The sequence below is a fragment of the Melospiza melodia genome (genome assembly GCF_035770615.1).
Source record: "Melospiza melodia melodia isolate bMelMel2 chromosome 7 unlocalized genomic scaffold, bMelMel2.pri SUPER_7_unloc_1, whole genome shotgun sequence".
Classification (NCBI taxonomy): Eukaryota; Metazoa; Chordata; class Aves; order Passeriformes; family Passerellidae; genus Melospiza; species Melospiza melodia.
Genome location: NW_026948497.1, coordinates 3,408,310 through 3,423,892, shown reverse-complemented (window position 1 = coordinate 3,423,892; position 15,583 = coordinate 3,408,310). Strand labels below are relative to the sequence as shown.

General features: G+C 48.6%; 2 pseudogenes; one reads left to right on the top strand and one right to left on the bottom strand.

Moving 5' to 3' along the window:
- Positions 1-15,583, top strand: part of LOC134432716 (uncharacterized) — an 899,340-nt pseudogene that overhangs the window by 279,015 nt on the left and 604,742 nt on the right.
- LOC134432721 (zinc finger protein 11-like) overlaps positions 1-15,583 on the bottom strand; it is a 229,693-nt pseudogene that overhangs the window by 201,777 nt on the left and 12,333 nt on the right.

Sequence of the window (15,583 nt, the reverse complement as noted above, 5' to 3'; positions counted from 1 at the left end):
TGCCTCAGGAGCCTTCTTCACTCGGGAATGATGGATCTAGGTGTTTGTTCCTTAATCTTGATTGCAGCAAAGGTGGTGAGGAGCACTTGGGCGGTCACCAGATGTCGCTGTAGGACACGAAAGAACACAAGCACGCAACCGTTCTCAAGGTGAAGGAAAAAAGGGAAGTTTATTTTCTGACTCCAATATTTATAGTTTTACAAAAGTGACAGCGGATTGGAGGGTGACAGTGACACCTCTCCAATGACACTGGTTAAACCAACAGTCCCTCAACTCTCTCCTCCTCCATCAAGGAATGCAAAACAATGAGTTATTTACAGAAAGTGTGTGAGAAAGTTCACTACAAGAATGTCAACATCAGAAGGCATAGAAAATCCTAAAAAACCAGGGTGACGCACCCCTTGTAGTTGTATGTCTGTTTTGATTAGTATTATTGTATTATGGCTTACCTTCGAGGAAAATCTGTCCATAATTACCTCACCCTTTGCTGCTTTCTTTGCCTCTCCATCCGCCAGCTCATTTCTTTCCTCCAATTTTAAGCTCACTCTCTGGTGTGCCTTAATATGCTTTTTCAGGTAGCTGAACTGCTTCCAGCAGCCAGTTTGTCTCTTCTTCCCTTGTGAGTTGAGCAGTCCCCTCTCCTTCCAGATGGCTCCATGCGCATGCACGACTCTGAATGCCTTTAGCTTTTCTAAGGCATGGGTCAATGCATTTATCTCAGCCTTCTGTGCAGAGGTACCTGTTGGTAAGGGTCCAGACTCTATTACCTCTCTGCAGGTAGTCACTGTGTACTTTGCATGTCGCTTTCCACTGGCAATGTAGCTGCTCCCGTCAGTGAGCCAGCTCTCTGCATCGTCCAAAGGAGTGTCCTTTAAGTCTGGGCAGCAGGAGTAGGTAGCTTCAATGGTCTCCAGGCAATCGTGGTGTACTGCTTCTCCTTGATTCCACTGAGAAAAGAGGCTGGATTGACAATATTAGTCACCACTATCTCTACATCATCTTGCTCTACCATGATGGCCTGGTATTTCAGAAACCTCTGTGGTGAAAGCCAGTGGCCACCCTTTACTTCCAGTACTGTGGACACTGTGTGGGACACTAGCACAGTCATTTTTGTCCCAGGGTAGACTTGGGTGCTTCTTCAATATTCAGCACAACTGCTGCTACACCTCTGAGGCGGCCTGGCCATCCTTTGGCTGTTGCATCTAGTTGCTTAGAGAAGTAAGCAACTGCCCTTCGGTATGGACCCAAGTCCTGAGCCAGTATTCCCAGGGCAATTCCTTGCATGGAAAAATAGAAAGAATGGTTTACTTACATCTGGAAGTCTCAAGGCTGGAGCTGACATAAGGACACTCTCTAGCTGGTGAAAGGCCCGTGTGGCTCCTTTTGTCCACTGGAGATCTCTGTTTCCATCGGCAATAAGAGCATAGAGGGGTCTGACGAGCAGTGCATAACTATAAACCCACAGCCGGCACCACCCTGCCATGCCTAAGAAGGTTGGGAGTTCCTTCGTTGTCTGGGGTTTCGGGGTTTGGCCTATGTCTTCCCTGCCTTAAAGCCTGCTGCTCAGCACTCCTTACCCCAGGTAGATTACCTTCTGTTTCACTACCTGTGCCTTTTTCTTTGAGACTCTGCATCCTTGGAGTCCTAGGAAATTCAAAAGGCTTACCGTCCAGGCTTCCCTCATCCGAGTGGCTACTAGAAGATCATCCACGTACTGCAACAGCCTTCTTTCCTCTTGTGGAGCTTCCCGGGACTCTGGGTCTATGCAAGCTGTTTTCCAATCGGAGTGGGGAATTTTGAAGCCTTCAGGCACATGGACCATGTGAGCTGTGTTTGAATGCAAAAATTTTCTGGCTGGCTTCGTGGATAGGGAGGCAAAAGAAGGCATCTCTTAGGCCTAAAACAGTGAACCAGGTTAGCTCAGGTGTTAAACAAGTTAGTAAAGTATATGGATTTGCTACCACAGGGTATAAATTCTGTGTTATCTTATTGACAGCCCTCAATCCAGTACTATCAATTATTGGGCTGATTCCTTGCCTATCTTCCTTTTGAGGGTCCTGCTCAATTCTCACTGGTTGTGTTCTTTCCTTAAGCTTGATTACGATGTGGGGGCATTTTTCACCCTTCCTGGTACAGCAGAGGCCCATACCCTCGAAAACACTTATTTACTTATTCTAGTATCTCTTTACTAATGTCTTTCTTAATTTCAATGGCTGTTAATGTTAAGCCTAACATCTTTATATCATTTGCCTCCAGAGTAACCTTTCTCATTTGAGAATGTTTAGCAAATGGAGCGAATTGTACAAAAGCTTCTAAGTACACATAGAACACATGTTACTTTAAAGGTTTGCAAAAGTATTCCTTCTCAGACTGGCCAGTTGTTCCCTGCACTACAACCTAAACATTTTCCACAAGTACTAAAGCTTTATTTAAAACTGAATATATGGCCCTTGTGTTGACTAAAATTCTACCCTTTTCTTTCTTCTGATCTCACTGCCTCTTGCAGAGGGGTCTGTTACATCCTAGTTCTGGATGAAATTGAACTGCCAGGAGGGGGATGGGTTCAAGTGGGTATACTTTTGGAGCCTAAGCCTTCTTCCCTTTTGGGGAGGTCATCTTTATCCTTCCTCCCTTACCTTGGGAGGAGCCTTTAACAAATCATATGTACTCATTTTGTGAACTGTAATCACTTTGCATTTCAGCATGATAATCTTTGTTTGACTTCATATGTTGCTATCTTATGCTGCATGCTGAACAACACGTTTGATTTACTTTCTCTTTGCCTTGTCTTCCTTTTCAAGGGCCAAGACCAGGGGGCGGTCTGATCTCACAGTCTCTTTGCCATTCTGGGTGATTTCTTAAAACAAAAAGACATATCAGCATACAAAACCCCATCCCATTTACCTTCCTATTTTAAAACAGTATTAACTGCAATGAAATATTATAAATCTTCTTATTTTCTGAGCTGCTCCTACTGGCAGCCTTCTCCCAGTGAGCCCCTCCTAAAAGGGGCTAGTTGAGCAACCTCTTTGCTCTGGTCAGTTCTCATTATCTCTTTCTCCTTGCCCTATCTCGCTTCCACCCAAACTTGTCTTTACAAAGCTTCACAGTAGTTTCTTAGTCTTCCTCCTGCACACACACACACACACACACACACACACACACACAGAGCTCCAGATGGCAGGTATCAGATGTGATTTCCCACACACGAGCTTTAAGATCTTAGGTTCTGAATCAGCTTGATCAGAAACCTTTAATTTACACTCTGGGCATGTGCCCTGATGCTTATTAGAACAGCAATACCAGCGTTTCTCACAAACACTGCACTGCAACAATACTAATGCAGTGTGCCAGCCTCTTGATGCACCGAAGGAATTGCCCACAGAGGCAGGCTATTCTGCTTATTACAGAGAACTCTAAATCCCTACAGCAGGCTGTTCCCAGTCCAGACTTACTATAGTACCAGCTGAAGTCTCATAAACTCATTCATCTCTTCTATCTAAACTCTGTTTTACAAAATATCAGTCCTTTCTAGTTCTCTTCTTGCACAATCTAATTAAGCACGGTGTCTACTTACACTTGTTTTAATGCCTTGCAGAAAGGCTGTGCTTGTCACAGCAGAAACTCTGATACGCCCACAGACACAGACACACGCATCCCCCCTTTATCTCAAATTCACTAGAGCCAGGGCTTGAATTGCTGTGAGGGGAGAATTCTTGGAATTCCTTAAATTTGCTTTACTATAGTTAAACATAAATCACCATACCATAGTTCTTCTGTGTAAAATGCTACTCTTGTTGCAAACAAAATCTGAAAATCTCCACAAACACCACTATACAATCCGAGAATCAAATTACCACAATGCAGTGGAAGAAAATCACCACACAAAATCACTGGGAAAGGGCATATCTCTCAAAGTGCCCCTTTTCTCAACACAACATAGCATACCATAATTCAGCATTTACTCACATCAGTTTTCCCTGGACACAAATCAAAATAACAGCACACAGTCCAGAGATCGAGTCCAAACATTCAGGGCAAAGGAACTCTCTGAGCTCGTACTCACGGTTAAAATGTACCAAATCAACACAAATCACTACATTTAAACACAATAAGTACAGTCACTGACGTTTCTCCACCCGCTTCTCCATAGGGCACTTCTCTCCCTGCCCCCACAGCCTGCTGCAGCCGGCGCCTCAGGCCTCACTCGGCTGCTTCAAACACGGGTAGTACTCACCCTCCCCGCATTGTAGGACACTGTAGATCTACTCTCTCTTATACACCGTACACTTATACACTTGCACGATTAGAAACACAGTGCACTGACCACACAATGCATTAACCATACAGCGACACAGTGTTTGACACACACACGCATATAGAGATTCATTCGACCCACCCCCAGGGTCGCTAGTGGCTGGTCTATCAGACAATGAACCCCCAATACAGTGTCCGGACACTACACACATACACACACATAGACGTCCACTCGACCCACCCCCAGGGTCGCTAGCAGCTGCTCTATCAGAACAACGAACCCCCGTCTCTAATCCAGCTGCTCCACCAGCTACACCCAGACGTCTCTGAGTGATTTACTCCCTAGCTCTCTTTTCTCCTGGGGGCCCCTCAGTACATACCGTATTCTCCTCCGCAGCCAGCAGGTCCTTGTCTGTCCTCGCAGGAGGCAAGTCGAGATGAGCGGAGCCCCACTAGGAAAAAAATCTTAGGGAGCACCTTGGAGGTCTGTCTATCCCCCCGCCCCTGCAGGGACAGAGAACTCCTGACTTGGCTCACCATAATGTTTTGCGGAGAAAAGAAGAAAACTCTACAACTTTGTCAAAGTTGTAAAGTTGGTACGTTTATTACAGCGCTGGATGCATGCGGAGATTGCTCTCTTCAAAAAAGGCATGCATACCTCTGAGAACTTCAGGTCTCTTTTTATCTCTCTCTTAAATACATATGCATACAGTTTCACAATAGGTTCATACATATTCATTTTTATGGGTTTCGTGTGACATTTACCACTAGTTCCTTTGTATCAGAAAAAATTCCGAGGTCAGGTTGACTTGCCCTTACAGCAGTCTCTGTCTCCTTCTATCATCTTCTGTATCCCGCCATTATCTCTGTCCTTCGCTGAAGTAACTCCACTGAGCTTAGACCTTGCAGTCTAGCTAAATAACTATGGTTTCTAACTACAGACTCAACTCAAAAATGTACATTTCACTTAAATTAAAATGGATTTCCATCCTGAAAAATTTTCATTTTGCTTCACTGTCGTGGTTTGACCAGAAATGGGACATCTGGGATATGTTGTTTTGCTGTGGTTACCAATGGGTGTTCGGATTTTAAGATGAGCACCTGGTTTGACCAGTGGAGCATTGGATCCGCCTCTTGAGACTACAAACCCAAGGAGTTAAAAGCAGGGCTCTTGTCCTTCAGAGTGCTCTTGGGATTTCCTGCGTGGATGGTTGGGCCTCCCTCCCCCGGCCCAGTTGCTGGCTGGGCTGGGAGAGGGGAAAGCCACGTGGCCCATATACGGTAGGCCCGGATTCGGTGGAAGGGTGGGGGGAGCATCGAGCGACCTGTTTACCCCCCCCCCCCCCCCCCTTTTTGGAGACGGAGAGAATGCAGCCTGTGCTGTTACCCTGTTACTTTGAAACTTGATATCATGTGCCGGCAGCACGGCTGGGAGGAGAAGGGGGGGGGGCAGCGAGCAGCCCAGCGGCCTGAGAGAGCCTTTAACCCTTGTGGATAGTGAGAGCTTCACGGATCATTACCTTTCCTAGGAAAAGGATAAGAGTGGAAGATGAAGGAAGAAACAGGCCAGTAAGGTGGTCTAGCAAAGAGAAAGAGAAATGTTGAAGGAATGGGGGAAGATGGAGTGGCAACTTTGCTGGACTTTTGTTGTAGATCCATGGACTGTCTCCTGGTGATACAGAGGCTGCATTGCAGGGGGAAGCGGAGGCTCGGAGCCAGGAGAGTTTGATGTTGAGACCCCTCAGCCCCAGGGGGTATAGAAGAAATGGGGGGGACAAAGGTCCCAGAGATGAGAGTGTGCTCTGCTTGGAACGAGACGAGGCATCCTTAAAAGGCACACCCTGAAAGCAGGCCTCTGCCTCATCCCATGCCTGGTGGTGAGAGCACCTTGGCATGGAAAGGAGATGTCACGAGATAGCAGGACTCCGGGCGGTGTGCTAATTGTGACAAGAAGTCCGTGGTACAAGGAAGGACTCCGTCTACTCCTCATAAGCTGAAGATTTGATTTTTTTTTTAAAGGGTAGTGCCAGATGGAGTGTGAATAATTTTGGGAGTGTGGATAATTTTGGGAGATGAATTGTACTGGGATCTGGAGGAGGAGGGGGAAGTGTTTCTGTGTAGTTTTCATTCTCCTTGTGATTTCTTTTTCTTTTGTGTATGTGTAGTTTAGTAATTGTGTGTAGTTTAGTAATTCCATGTAGTTTAGCTAATAAACTTTTCTTTATGTTTAAGTTGGAGCCTACTTTGCTTATTCCTGCTCACATCTCACAGCAGATATCAGGTAGAGGTAGACTCATGGGGGCTCTGGCTTTGCCAGGCCCAAACCATAACATTCACTCACCCTGGGCTCTGCCTCGAGCTGTGCAAATTCCATCAGTGCCAGCAGGCAGAGCTTGGGGTGAGGGGCAGAGGGAATCAGCCCAATTCCTGCCCCGGGCAAGGGACCCAGGTACATTGTCCACACTTTGCCCAGCAGTGTTCATTTGCATTTCTAAAGCTCTTCTGGAGGCTGCCTGGAATGAAGCTTCTCTTCCAGGGCAGCCATCTGGTGAGTCACATGTGGCCCCCCCAGAATCTGATTTTAAAAAAAATGTATTAACTATTTATGTTCAAAGTATTACAGGTAAATCTCTTCGATTTGGCAAAATGCAACATAAAGGCGAACGTGGGAAAACCCAGACCAAAAAGTGATTCTCACACTTCTGTCCAAAAACCCACCTGACAATATAAAGTGGGAATATTATGAAAAATTTTTCCCATGTTGTAATTTTGCCACTGAAACTTCAGGGAAAACAAAAACTCTCCAAGAATCTCTTTAGTGTTAGAGAGTCAATACATTCCTTGGTTCTGGCCAGGATGTGCAACAGAAATAATTTCTTTCACAAATAGCCCAACTGTGCAGAGAAAATCATTCCATGCCATGTGAGATTTACTAAATTTTTCCTAAACTTTATGTAGTCTGGACCAATCTAAATCCACTGGTTTAATGTTCATTGCTTCCAAGTTGTATAAGTTTTTAGTATTTGGTTGCCTGTTGGACCCGGATTTCTTCCCCTCTGATGTGTGAATTCAGTCTCCACACTCCTGGATTTCCTTCGCAGCCTTTTCCAGCCCAGGTGTCTCCAGCTCTGCCGGGGGCAGTGCCTGGGGTAGTTGTTGGTTGTTGTTTGCTGATGGGTATTCCCAGTCTGTTTGAATGTTAAACTCATCTCCATTGAGTGGTATAACACCCTTTAAATAAAAGCTTTAAAATTCATTTCCCAAAGGCAAAGACAAACCAAGCCTGAGCAAAGAAATAAGATTTAAAAGGAACAAACTTGGTACATTTTGCAGCAGTGCAATGGCAGGCAGCCCAGAGTGTGGGTGTCAGTGAGCCCCAGAGCTCAGTGGCTGGAGATGGCAGAGGAGGGTGGCCAGGATTGCAGAGGATTCCAGGCGAGGATCTGTGGGCAGGCGCAGGGGCTTGGCCCGCTGTGGAGCCCTGGCTGCTGCTGCGTTGCCTTCAGGGCAGGCTCAGGGGCGGCCTCCCATCCTCCTGCTGCAGGCGGGAAGTGCAAATCTCCGGGGCTTCAGAGCCCTTGAGGCCAGGCTGAGGGGTCCCCCCGTGTTGAGCTGTGCTGGCGGCTGTTTCTGGCCTCAGGGACACTTGGCATGGGCCCCTTGGCCACCAGTGGTGCTGCTTTGCACTCCTTAGGCAGGGGCCGATGTCTTGGCTGGGTGTTGGCAACAGCAAAGTGCCAGGGCAGTCTCTGTGCCAGCCCAGCTTCCTGTGGGAGAATATCCCTTGATATCTGCTCCAGTGGTTGCTGAAGCAGTGAGAATTGCTTTTGCCCCCCTGTTAGGTGCCATGGTGTCAGCAGAAGATATTGAAGCCTTCCTGCTCAGGGCATTTCAGTGCCAGGCTCTCACAAGCACCCACAGCTCCGCGGGTTGAGCTGAGCATGGGGCAGTGACCTGCGCTGTGTCTGATTCCCCTTCCTTCCCTCCCCTAGGACAGGGTGTTGCTTTTAGATGCCACTTGTCCTGGTTGCTTCAGAGTGCTTTGGAGAGGCTCCATATCTAATTTTCCCTATTTTCCTGGGGCTGCCAGAACTACAGGGTTCACTTCAGCATAGGCCTGGACAGACATTTGACACAGAGGTACAACAGAACCGGCCTCTGTAACCCTTTTTATAATATTAATTTGTGTTACGAGTTTAGCGATCAAATCCCTTCTCAGTAAATCACGATAACAATTAGGAGCAAATAAAAATTCACGCATTTCAAACCCATCTCCCGGATCTACTTACATTGATTGAATAAAGCCATACATCTTTCCCACTTATCCCCTAACTAATTAAACATATTTTTAGCATTTCCCCCCCCTTAGGTCTAAGATTTATAGTGGATTGAGAGGCCCCTGTATCCATCAGAAAATGCCTCCTCTCAATGCAGACCCACCCTGAATGTTCTCAAGGGCTGCAGTGTGGAGGGTCCCTGGTGTGATGGGAGCTGTGACAGCCCTGCCAATGCATGTCCATCAAGGGGTGGACTTGCTGGTCCTGAGGGTGCTGCTGTCTGTGCTTGCAGTGTCCTTGTGCCCTGCAGCTGGAGCCCTGGTTCCTTGCCAGGGGCTGTTTGGGTGGGCTCTCCCCTGCCGAGCAGGGCAATGCCTCTGCCAGGAGCTTGTGGCCGAGCCGTGCCCTGGGTGCTGGGGCCCCCTTGGGCCCTGGGGTTGATCCCTCGGGGGCTGTAGGAACTGTGCCCTGGCCTTTGCCTTCAGCTTGGCCTTTTGCTGCTCCCTTCTTGCACTCACCTGCTGTGCCTTTGTGCCCAAGTGCTGCAGGGCCTTCTTGTGCCCCTCCTGCAGCCCCCTCAGTGTCTGTGGGTGCTTGTCTCATTTTACAAGAGAGGTGTCTGCTCGGGAAGGCAGAAAAAGCCTCTCTTGGAATGGAGAATGCAAACCCCCTCCCTCTTAATGTTTAGACCAGTGAAACGAAGGGGCTCTCAGGCAAAGATATGGGAATAGGAATACCAGTTCTTTACTAGTGTGTATAATAAAGTAAGCAAACACCAACAGCTGCGGCACTGACAGCAAACAGAGCCCGGACTCAGTCCTGGCCTTTGGGCTGCGGCGCTTTGCCCTTGGGTGCAGTTCCGGGCATGGCCGGCAGGGGCGCTGGTGGCTCCCGTGGGGCGGGGCAGCGCATCCCTCCCATGGGAACCTCTCTGAACGGAAGTAGACCAATCCCTTCAGCTAAATCTTTCCCTTTTTTACTTTCTCTAGCCTTTCTCCCGTGTTCTGGGAAAGAATTTGGAGAGGGCTGCCTTTTAACTGAGCTCCTAGTGTTTCAATAAGGTGCTTCCTGTAGAGAGAGAGAGTTTCTCTGAACAGCCGGAGCTGTGGTTATCAAGGGGACGCAACTCAGAGCAGGACGCGGTCAGGGGAGGATATCCCGCCGAGGCTCGGTGGGAGTGTGGGCAGGGTCTGCTGACGGAATTGGCAGAGGGGGATCTTCCCGTGGAGTCCGAGGCGGAGCGTGGGTAGCCCCCACATGGCTGATGGCGGCTGATCCGGCAGCTGCCGGCAGAGCAAAGGCAGGTGGGAGAGCCCGGCAGCAACGGCGGTGCCCAGCGCAGGTGGCACGGGCAGGGCAGCCAGGGATGGGATGGCTGGGACCCCCCCTGGGTGCGGTGGGCGCGGTGACCTCGGAGCAGGCGGCAGGACAGAGCAACCTCCATCTTCCCCAGCATGGCCGGCAGAGCGGCCGCAGGCCAGGCAGTGGGAGCAGGGCACACAAATTGAGCGACAGCACCGGGGCAGGTGGAGCTGCCCTGGGCAGTGAGGCCGCACCTGGGATGGAAACCGGGGCAGGCGGAGCTGAGGTGGGCAGCGAGCCGGGACCCGGGACAGGCGCCTGGGCTGCGAACGGAGGGGGCAAGACCTGCAGAGGATCCCACTCTCTGATTTTTCCTCTTGTTCCCTTCCCTTTCATATCCCTTTTTCTTTTCTTGTTTTTTCTCAGAGGTTTCTGATATTTTAAACATTTTTTTCTTCTAAAATCTCGTGTCTAACATATGGCATATTCTCTTCTAGATTAAATGAGGTTTTTACAAATAAATCCAGAGCCTAGCAAATCTAAACTTCTGCTTGGATACTTTGAAATTCTCAAAGAGCTAACTCATGAAGTCCTAATGTTGTTTTTCCCATCACCTTTTTATTTATCCTTTGGCAAATTAAGCATCTTTCAGTTACTTGTTTGCAAATCCAAAAATCCCAATGCACCCGTAGTTCCTTAAAAAATGATCACACAAATCTTGAGTACCCCAGTGGGTTTTCTGATTCCTGTCTTCTAATATTTTCTTAGAAGCACATTTTATTAAGTAATTGTCTTCCATAATGAAGTTTCCATTTCCCTGATTTATCTTGTTCACTTCCTGTCTTGTTTAATTCTTTTTTCTCGGCTTCCCTAAACTTTGGAATTTCTGGTTTTTCCTCTTTTGGAGTTAATATTAACATAACTCTTTCACCTCCATTTTCTGCTGCATCCTTAGCTCTGTGATCTGCCAAATTATTTCCTCTTCTTTCTGGGGTCTTTCCCTTTTGGAGTTCCATTATATGTACTATAGCTATCTCTTTTAGGCAGTTGTAATGCCTCTAAAACCTCTAAAATAAGTTCCTCATGTACTAATCCTTTTCTTCTTGAATTAAGTAATCTTTTCCCTTTCCAAATTTTTTAAAGGTATGTACTACTCTAAAGGCATACCTTGAATCAATATATATAGTTCCTTTATTTTGTCTTAAATATTCTAGTGCTCTTTTTAAAGTACATAATTCACAAGTTTGAGCTTACTAGTTTAAGGTTAATTTCCCTTTTTCCATAGTTTGCATTTTTTTCCCATCGACTACTGCATACCCTGTATTTTCTCCTTTTGCAAGCAATTTCATCTCTATTTTTTTTCCCCCTTTTTTCCCCTGTATCCAACTTACTGGTTTTCTGTGTCATTTTTCAAGATCTTATCTATTCATCTTCTGCCTCTGTTTTTCACATTCATTAACAACATAAATACCACTTTTCTTTCAACTACACACACAAAAATAAAAATCTTTTTTCTCACACTACTTTCAGTACAATACACCTCCCTCCAAGGAGATATAGTGAAGCTTAAAATACAGAATCTACATTACCTATACTTTCCTTCGTCTACATTCACTCACTTTTATTTCCCATTCTCTCCCACACATTCTTTCCCACCCTCAGGACACAGAGTGGATCCCTGTTGACAGAGAATCGCGGGTCCCTGTGGCCCCCCCTCACCTTGGGGTGGCCTCTGGGTCTCAGTATCTCCGTGCCTCCTGGGAGGGCCCTGACTCTGCAGCCTCCGGTGCCTTTCACCTGTGAGGCTGATTTGTGTGTCACTCACACTCTTTAGCCACGGCCCCCTCACACGCCCTGGGGACAATTGCCCATTTGCAGGTCACCTGTACCTTATGCCACAGCCCCCACACACCCGGGAGAACAATGGCTTATTTGTGGGTCACACACTCCTCTTTGCACAGCCCCCCTTCCCACCCGCCCAGGAAGCTGAGGCTGATTTTGTGTGTGACTCACTCTCACACACAACAAGACAACATAAGGTACCTTCTGTTATAAATTATCAAATCGAGAGCCAAACCTATAGGAAAATGTAGCAAAGATTTATTAATTTGTCTGTGAGACTGAAGTTCGGTCATCTACACTACCAAAGCCAAGGGTCAGCGTCGAGCCCGGGTTTGGTGCTGGGTGAACACGGATCTGAGCTCCGAATGTCAGAGTCTCCCCCTGTTCACAAATGCTGCGTGACGCAGCGAGTTCTTTTACAGTTTATTCTGCTCGAGGTAGAGATGACCGAATGTTCTTTGTGTCTCTTCCCATACATAACCGTGTCTTTACCTGTGCAGAGGTGGACAAAGACTCAGTCCCGGTGTCTGATGTTGTCAGTAGACTCTGGGGAAGTCAGCATTCACATGCATCAGGGTGGGGCTGTGGATCATTGTGGCAGCTGTAATCGTCGAGACGAAAATCACTCTTGGCTGGACTTGGTGACCCGGGGAAGCCAGCGATTATCGCCCTGGAAGCTTCTATTCTTTCATTAAAATCCCCGATGTTTATCTCAACCAATTCCAGGAACTAGATGTATATGAATAAGACACTGCTCCTGGCCAGGATGGTCAAAAGACATAATGTGGATTCTACAATATTTTATACATTAATAGCATGATTTATCTCTACCATATACATCACTTTCACATCACCTATTACAAGTTTAGGTGATCCTTGCCAGTCCCCGTGCTCTTGGATATCCCTCAACCCAGCTGTGTTGTCCAACCCCAGATGCTCTTGAGCATATCCTCAATCCGACAGAATTCTGCCCAACCGTGGATGCTCTTGGAATGTTAATTCCTCAACCCAGCAGGTTTTCATTCTGGATGCTCTTGGGCTCTCTAATCCCTCAAACCAACAGCATTTTTAGGAGCCCCTTTTGTCCCGTTTCCTAGTGGATTTGGCTCGGAAACTCCTCTGCTCCCTTCCTCCGAGGGGTCCAGCCCCTCTCTGAGACCCAGTCCCAGTTACTCCGGGGGATTCTCTCACTCCTCTTATCACTCGCTGTGTCTCTTTACTGGCTGCTTCCCTCGAGGAAAGTTGGAAACGCAGCGTGGGAAACTCCAGCACTCACTTGGCAGGTCTGGGACAACCAGCCCTCATCTCATTCACAGCCCAGAGCAGAGAATGAGGGGAGAAGGGAGCCCGGGAGCCCAAACAGCCCCGGCATCCCGAAATGGGGAGAGGGAAGCGGGGGGAGCTTTTGGCATTGCTGGGACTGCCAGCAGCCTGGGGAGGCCGGGCACTGAGGACAAGGGGGACCCCCAATCCAAGTGTGACCCCAGCAGCTGGGACAGGGGGGAATCCCTGAACACCAGAAAGGAGGGACCAGGGATGGGGAACTCCTGGGACGCTTTTTCAGGGCTGAATCTTGGATGTTGGGGAGGTTTTTCTGGAGCCCTGACGGCCAGTGACTTGTAGAGATGGACTTGGGCAGAGGGACCTTCAAACTCAATGTGTTTTGGGGAAGATGAAACAGGAAAGCCTTATAAATACGATTGTCTGGCAAAAGATTTTGTGAACATAAAAAGTATAAGGAAGATTAAAATGAAAGCAAGCTCTGAGATACCTCAGTTAGTGAACAACTGGAAAACAATGGTGTGGCTCAACTGCAGGTAATCCCCTTTTGATGAAACAATTCCCTCTGCTTGCAGACAGATCCAAGGGTCAGAGCAGACCTTATTAGCTCAATAGAAGGGGTCCAAAGAGGAGTTTTTAGGGTTTAAAATGTAACACAGTATGGTGATGTAATGATTTTTACAGGCTGTATGTAAATGCTGTAGGATTTGTATCTTGTGCTAGATTGGTTAGTGAGAAATAGAATATTCAACACAGAAGATTGATTGTATTGTAACGGGAACCTCCCTCTCGTATGCTCTTCTCCTCTTTCTCTCTTACCCTCTCACCCTCTCTACCCCTCTTTTCTCTCAGGCCTGCTCCGAGCTGTGCCTTGCAGCTCCAAGCAGGGCCCTGCACCCAGGCCCTTTGCAATAAACCGCAAGTTCCACGACCTGGCTGCAGAGCTCTCTCGTCTCCGTCCGTCCCGACTGTCCAATCCCCCGACACTCCTACAAACACGCTCATCCCTTGTTTTCCCCAAACCAGGATTTACCATTGCCAAGGCCTGGGACGCTGCGAGGAAGAGGAAGATGCCCCAGGACACTGAGGCAGGTGAGGAGGAAGTCAGTGCCCCTTTCCCCTCTGTGCTGCTCCATCTCCCAGCCCAGCACAGCCCCGGCTGCAGCTCAGCCCTGGGGGGATCTCCTTGCCCTTGCCTGTGGCACAGAGGCAAATCCCATCCTGTCCTTGTCCTTCCTTCCCCAGAGCGGGAGCTGAGCATGGAGAGCAGGGAGGACAAATGCCCGCGGCAGAACCTGGTGGAAGAGGCCGTTTTGAGCGGCTCCACGGTGCAGGAAGCCAACAGGGAGGAAAAGCCCCGGAGATGCCGCACGAGGAGGGGCTGCAAACGCAGCTGGCGGGGATCTGAGGGGGAAAGAGCCAGCCTGGGCCGGGAAGGCGGCTGGAGATGGAGCCAGAGCTCGGAGCTGGTGCTCTGTGAGCAGCTCCATGATGGGGAGAAGCCCCACACGTGCGTGGAGTGTGGGAAGAGCTTCAGGCGGAACTGCCACCTGATTGTGCACCAGAGGATCCACACTGGGGAGAAGCCGTACGAGTGTGGGGAGTGTGGGAAGAGCTTCAGCCAGAGTTCCCACCTGATCAGGCACCAGAGGACCCACACTGAGGAGAGGCCCCATGAGTGTTCCAAGTGTGGGAAGAGGTTTAAGAACAGCTCCTGTCTCCTCCAGCACTATTGGATGCACAGGGAGGAGAGGCCTTTCCAATGCCCCGACTGTGGGAAGGGATTCAAGCGCAACTCCAACCTCATCACCCACCGGCGCATCCACACAGGGGAGAGGCCCTACGAGTGTGATAAATGCAGGAAGAGGTTTCCGACCAGCTCCAGTGTCCTCCTGCACTATCGGATTCACACAGAGGAGAGGCCCTTCCGCTGCCCCGACTGTGGGAAGGGATTCAAGCACAACTCCACCCTCATCAGGCACCAGCGCATCCACACTGGGGAGAGGCCCTACGAGTGTCCCCAGTGTGGGAAGAGCTTCTCCAGGATCTCTCACTTGACCCAACACCAACGGAGGCACTGGTAAGGGAAGCCCTGTGAGTGCCCCGAGTGTGGGCAGAGCTTTGTGCACTGCTCCAGCTCCATCCCCCACTGGGGGAGGCACTTTGGGCACAGCCCAGGTGAGCCACATTCCCTGTGATCCATGTTGAGAACATACCTGGCTGTTTCGCCTTTTAATTTCACCCTAATTTTTCTCTATTCTCCATCTCTTTGCACTGCAAAAGCCAAGAGGAATGGATCTGTCACCTCAAAATCACTCAAATCCCAGTGAAAACAGCTCAATCTGACCCCAAAAAGAGCTCAATCCCACCTCAAAAAACTCAATCCCATGCCAAACTCACTCGATTCCGCAGCCATCAGGCTGAGATGAGGTTGGGAAATGATTTAGAGTCTTGGGGTCTCAATTAGAGTGGTGGGATGGAGATTGTGTGGGGCTGGGTGTGTGGGATGTATTTGACAGCAAAGAAAACTGAGACTTCCTGATTTCTCTCCCGTTCATGTTCAGTCTGTTGCAGTTCTGTTTGGAGAGCGCCGCCTTCTCAGCTCATTGTCTTGGCGTCCCCTT